At 37.4% G+C, this 6,000-nt stretch overlaps 1 protein-coding gene across 1 annotated transcript in view; it reads left to right on the top strand.

The window, feature by feature from the left end:
• The first annotated feature begins 207 nt into the window (after positions 1–207).
• The window catches only part of LOC128855360 (allatostatin-A), a 60,593-nt gene continuing 54,800 nt past the window's right edge, over positions 208–6,000 (top strand). The window contains exon 1 of the mRNA XM_054090216.1: positions 208–377. The gene's annotated coding sequence lies outside the window, so the exon portion shown is untranslated. The remainder of the gene's footprint in view (positions 378–6,000) is intronic.

Here is a 6,000-nt window from a genome sequence, read left to right as displayed (position 1 = left end):
TTGCTTTTGTGTTGGTGTTGAGTATGGTGAATTTCGTGCAAAATATTCACATGTGCGTGTGTATGTGTGTGCGTGTGTCGGTGACAAACGATTCCTGGCTGCTTTACCAATGCTGTTGGCGTTGGCAACGTTATCAATGAATTGGTGGCCGTGGCTCAATATAAGAGGGCCTGCTGCATCCGTGAAATTTCAAAAGTTATACGACTCTTGACCTGTGCACAACGCAAAGTAGCGAGAAAGCTGCGATAAATTGCTTAGAATAAGTTAAAGTGTGGAATATCCTTCGGAGCTGTTCAAGTACGGAGCAGTGCAAAGAAACGCAGTGTTAATTAAAATATTCAGCATAGAGCAACAGTTTGCTGTCTTTGTTGCGTTTGGTGTGTATTGATTGTTGGTATTCTATGTTTATAAGTATTGGTTGGTGTTTGCATTCTAAAATAATTGCTAAGAATTAAGCGCGAAATTGCTGCAAAGTATTTTAAGTGCAATGAAGGAGTGCAGTTTGAAAAAATTCAGTTAATTAAAAATTCAAAAGAACGTTTCATGTAAAAAAAAAGAAACACACACACAAAGAATGTGAACGGTTTTGTTAAGAGTTTCTTGTATATTTTAAAAACTACGTTGAAGGTGAATAAACAGTTTTTTTAATATAAATATTTTATTTATGCAAATGATTTAACATGGGAAGGTTTTCGAGAATTAAGAAATTAGAAATTCTCTATAACAAAATGCTTTCACGGTATTATTTGCTCTGACCGTGGCTAGGATACGTTTCGGTCGTTTTATTTAAATTCAAATTTTGAAGATTTTGTGAATATAGGAAATTCGATAATACCTAATAAGAAACTTATTACTTTTTCGACATTTCGACTTTGGGATAAACAAGCAAAGATGCTTTGAAGTTCAGGCGGAATTCAACTTTTTATGTATCGGGTGTTTTTTTAAGAATTTCGTATAATTAAACGAATCTATAACGCAAACAACAGATCCCGATCGATCGAAGCCTCTTTTTAGAAAACTTGACACCCTTTTTTAAATATCGGGGTGGCTGGCTGAAAGCCATCACGTATTGGTCTTTAGTGGTACCAGACGGAGCTTGATCTTTCCGTCTCTTTAGAGTAGACTTCTTGTAATAAGCCTCAGTAAGCTCTAAGGCTCAAATCCAGAGAGATGTTCTTAATTCTTAAAATGATTTGGTATTATCTCTGGATTTGAGCCTTAGAGCTTACTGAGGCTTATTACAAGAAGTCTACTCTAAAGAGACGGAAAGGTCAAGAAATATTCTTGGAATAATATTTTTGAAGTGAAACTTCTTGGGCGTCGATGGACGAGCGAGAATGGAGAGTAAAATTTCAAGGCAATGCAACGTTTTGGGCATTTTCGTTCCGCGATAGAGAAAAAAGATATAATTTAGAGGAAAAGGAGAGAGAGCTATACATATATCTTAGATACACTTTAGGCTATTTTTCCAGAGTTGTTCCTTGTGGTTGCTAATGGCGCTTGTTTATTGGTGCAAACTTTGTAAGAAATATATTTTTGGTGCCTACTTTTTGGCGTTATATTTCCTTGGAGCCTACTGTTTCGGGCGTTTTTGGTCCCAATTTTTTTGGCGTTTTTTTTTACTACTTTTTGGCGCATATTTCCGTTTCCTGTCTAGTGCTTATGCGTGCAATAAAAAGTGCTATCCATTCCGGCGTCGCATTTATAGGTATTGCCTTGCGGTAATTTGTGCCGTTGCTGCGGTCCTGGAATCGCTGCGTTTGTGCTGATAAACGCTTGGAGTAGTGCGCGTTATTGCCACGGTTTGTGTCTGGTGTTTACCTACACCGGTCGACCCTTCTCCGTTTTTTGTAAATTTTGTCTATTTGTATTCTCTGCAAATGTTGTGAATTTATTTAGATATGTTTTCTTTCTCTCTCTCTCATTCTCTCTCGGGTCTCTCCTTCTTTCGTTGTCTACACTTTGCACTTTTTTTATTATAATCTATTAGATAACTCCATAACATTTTTTAGTTTGAGGAAAAAGAAATCCATTTTCTCAGTAGATGGCTGTGGTGATCGATATCTCGTAAAGTATCGATCAAACCAATTAAAATTTTATGCTCGTTGTCAAGCTGATGTTTCACACTAAAAAAATTCATTTATGTTTTTTGTTTGTTCCATTCAGTTGTGAGTTACAGGGTGTTAACAAAGGAAGCCAACAAAGAAAAAATTAGGTACATTTTATAGTTTTTCTTTGTTAAAAACGAGAAATGAAAATGCAAAACAGGCCGCTGAAATTGTGAATGGTGTTCAAATTGCGTGCGATTTTGGTTTTGTCGATTCCGTTAGATTGATTTTTGATGAAATGATTGATTTTTGAGAAAATGTCGACAATGTCAAAAATGTCGATAAAATCACAGAAATTATCCAAGTTGAGCGGCATGTTAGAATTTGTAGTAGCTAAAGATCGACCATGAAACAGTTTTACGTCAACTGCGAGAAAAAAATTACGCAAAAATAATGGATTAATTTTTCCCCAAACTAATATTTTTTGAGTTTAATATCCAGCATATGTCCGCCGCCGCTACAAATCATGGTCTGCCACCTGCCTCTTTTCTCATTTCAAAAGAAATAAGCACCGATGATGTCGCCAGTGCTCTATGAACTTCGCGTACTGATTTATTTATTCTTTTTTTCTAAGTAAACTTCGACAATTTGGAAACGTTGTTCTGGCGTTAAACGTTGCATGATGACTTGCCAAGCCTTAGGTCAGGTTGAGTTATGGCGGTAGTCGGTCAGTGCGACCAACTCACTTAGACCCTACACGTCCATTGTGATTGTCCTGTGCAACACAAGAACTTCACTTATTTTTCTTCGTTAAATGATTTTGTAACTCTTTGTGAAGCGCAGGATTGGTCCAATCTCCACACCATGCAGTTTCGTAAGAGAATAGAAAAAGTATCTAATATACCTAGAAAACCTCTTCTAATTTTAGTTGAAGCTGGGCAATTGCAAACGAAGTGCTCTATTGTTTCTGCTTCTTCCTCATCTCTATAACTTCTACAATATTCATAAGAGAAAACTTCCAATATCAAGGAATGCCTGCCAATGAATAGCCAATGGCTGGTAATACAAGGCAAGACCTGCGAGATATCCTCTCTTCAAAGGCTAGGAAGTTCTTTTGCCTTTTTCCTATTTATTTGCCTTGTATTTGTCTCATTTATTTGCGGTCAGAGTAACCTTGCTGTTATGCAGGTGCCTCCATTCCTCCATGATTTATTGGCTTATTGGCTACTTGGAAAATTTTCCTTTCAGTTATTAGTTTCCTTGCGAGCATAGTTATCCCAAAGGCCAAGCCTTACTGCACTGAAATGTCAACACAGTTTACCCTTCTCCGCTGTCAAACTATAGTTATCGAACTATCGATTCTCATGCAGCTAAAAAAACACCCTATACATTTTAATATTTTGCTTTATATTCGAGAACTACCATAGTTAGAGTCATAATCATTTGAAGCTTATTTTTATGAGTTTAATTTTATTAAAAATGTGATGATCTATAGACACAGTGAATTTTGATTGGACGAAATGTCAAATAATCTGTGTACGATAGCAACTATTCCCTTGGCATATACTAAAACGTGTTTCTACCTTACCTACCTACGTATTTATACTAAATTTTCCCAATTATTCGTCACTAGTTAATAAAGTAAAGTGTCAGTTGGACACACCATATAAAACCAAGTTCTTCGCTACCTGACCCTGACAATGCAGATGAAGGCCAAATATTTCTCTGCTACCACCAGCTGGTACTTTCAGAGCCAAAGCATTTGTACCCGCTCGGACGACCCACCTGGATCTTTTTTCTCTGCGCTATGTCTATGTCTTCGTAAAGCTCATCTCTTTGTTCCATCGCCTGCGATATTCGCCATCGCCAACCTGTAAAGAATCCTTAGTATGTTCGCAGTGGTCACCATCAGTATAGGTAGTTCTCGTCCGAGGCTTCGTTTTCATTGGGCGGGATTTTCACGTGGCGGGTCCCAAACCCAGCGCACATCAAGCTATCCTGGGTTGATTCGCCTTCTCACGTTAGCTGGTTCTCGAACGGGTGTTCGGGAGCTACCCAGAGTATATTTGGACTAAGCCCGGAAGTTGTGAGCTGCTTTAACCATATGCAGATGAATCGTCCTGGCCACTCCCAAGTGAATGACAATCAGTGACTTTCCCCACTTGCGTGGACTTCTACATGTGTAGCCATCCTCCAAAAATGGTTTACTCTCCTCTATTTCAGTCAAAACTACAATTGCTATTCACCTGCAGCAGTGTTGCTTCGGCTAATAAAAAACAATCGTAAAAATTCATAAATTCAAGCTACAGATCCCATTCTATGCATCCATTTAGAAGCCTCAACATAGTTCCTTGCAGGCTCTTATATGGCTTGAAAGTTCTCAGAATCTTTTTTATTAAACCTGGCCGCCTGGAAAGTTTTCCATTAGAAATTTACAATTTGCGCAAAAATTTACTTTCATCTGTATATGTTCCACGGTGCAAATGTCCGCATGATCGACATTTTTTTCGCTATATGGAAAGTAAAAAAAGTTTCCAAAAATCGGTGTGGTCTTTGAGACAGTTGAAATTTGCACTTTGATATACCAAAACTTAATAAGCTATAAAACTGTAAGCCGGAATTTCATCGAAAGGTTCCGAGTAAAAAGTTAGAAATTTTTATGAAAATTCGCTAAATTTTCATAAATTTTGTACAAAGTTTGAAACCTTACATGATTTTGTTGAATGGTTTTTGTTGTAGTGTGAACTCTATTTTTATAAAAAAATGAATTAAATTAAAAAACGAATAAATAAATTGTCATTATTATTATTATCAGGCTGCTGCGCACTGCGACCAAAAGAAATATATTGTGCAAAGCTTGCTGGGGTGCTCTATATTCTAAGGCATTTGAGGAATTTTAACACATTCTAGGGTTTTTTTGTGAACTTGACGATTCGTTAGCATGAAAATTTCAGACAAGTAGGTTGCTAGCTCGCCTGCCATAGCTTAGTGATAGAAATACTACCTACACCTCTAAGCAGGTGCTTTCTTGTTTCTTTCTTGGTCAGCGGGTGGTATTGAATTTCTCACCTACCACCACTATATCTACCGAGCTTTCCCCCGTTCGGCACCTGTGAACGCTTCCGATGGGAGACAAATAACCTCCACACGGTAGACGCCCTATGCTCCAACTAGGAGTGAGAGATCGCGTATATACATGGGGTTTATTGTTCTATAATTCATATGGAGACACGGCAATACCACTAAGTTTATGCAGCCTCTTTCCACCTACTGCAAGACGTTGACGACAAAGAATGTGTTCTGAATTTTGAGTGTCCATTTCACAGAATCCACAGATGATAGTCTCATAGAGCCCAAATTTTGTTTAAGTGAAATCTGAGGCTACCGTGGCCTGTAAAGTAACCAGTTAAAAAAAGTCTTAAGTCTATTCTGCTGAGTGAAAGTAGCTTATCAGAAATTCCTCTGCCCGGCGTTAGGACTCTCAAAGCCGCCTAACTATCTGAAAGTATGTAAATGTGGGATCCTCCCATTTTTCTACGGTGACATTCCCTTCACATATATCTCAATGGCATGTAGTTCTGCCTGGAGGATTGCTGGGTAAAAACCCATTGGAGTCGATTTTTATACAATAATTCAGGCCCATTGATTCCCGCCTTAGTTTTATCATCTTCTAATTTCAACCCATTAGTATACGAAGCTGGAATCCAAGTTTTGCAGGTGATAGAATTATTTTTCCAATAATAAGAATTTGAAAGTTCCTGATGAGAATAGTCAAAACTTGTCCATACATAATTATTTCCTTTGTAATGGTATTTGGTAGTATTTTGATTTTGAATAGAAAAAGTTGCCATATACTTTTCTTAAGAAATCTATTAAATGTATTGAACTCAAACTTGAATTGATTTAGCGTTAATATGTATGCACTGAGAAAATGAAAAGTAAATAGGAAAAA

Source organism: Anastrepha ludens, chromosome 2 (assembly GCF_028408465.1).
Source record: "Anastrepha ludens isolate Willacy chromosome 2, idAnaLude1.1, whole genome shotgun sequence".
Classification (NCBI taxonomy): Eukaryota; Metazoa; Arthropoda; class Insecta; order Diptera; family Tephritidae; genus Anastrepha; species Anastrepha ludens.
This window is presented reverse-complemented; position numbering and strand designations above follow the sequence as displayed.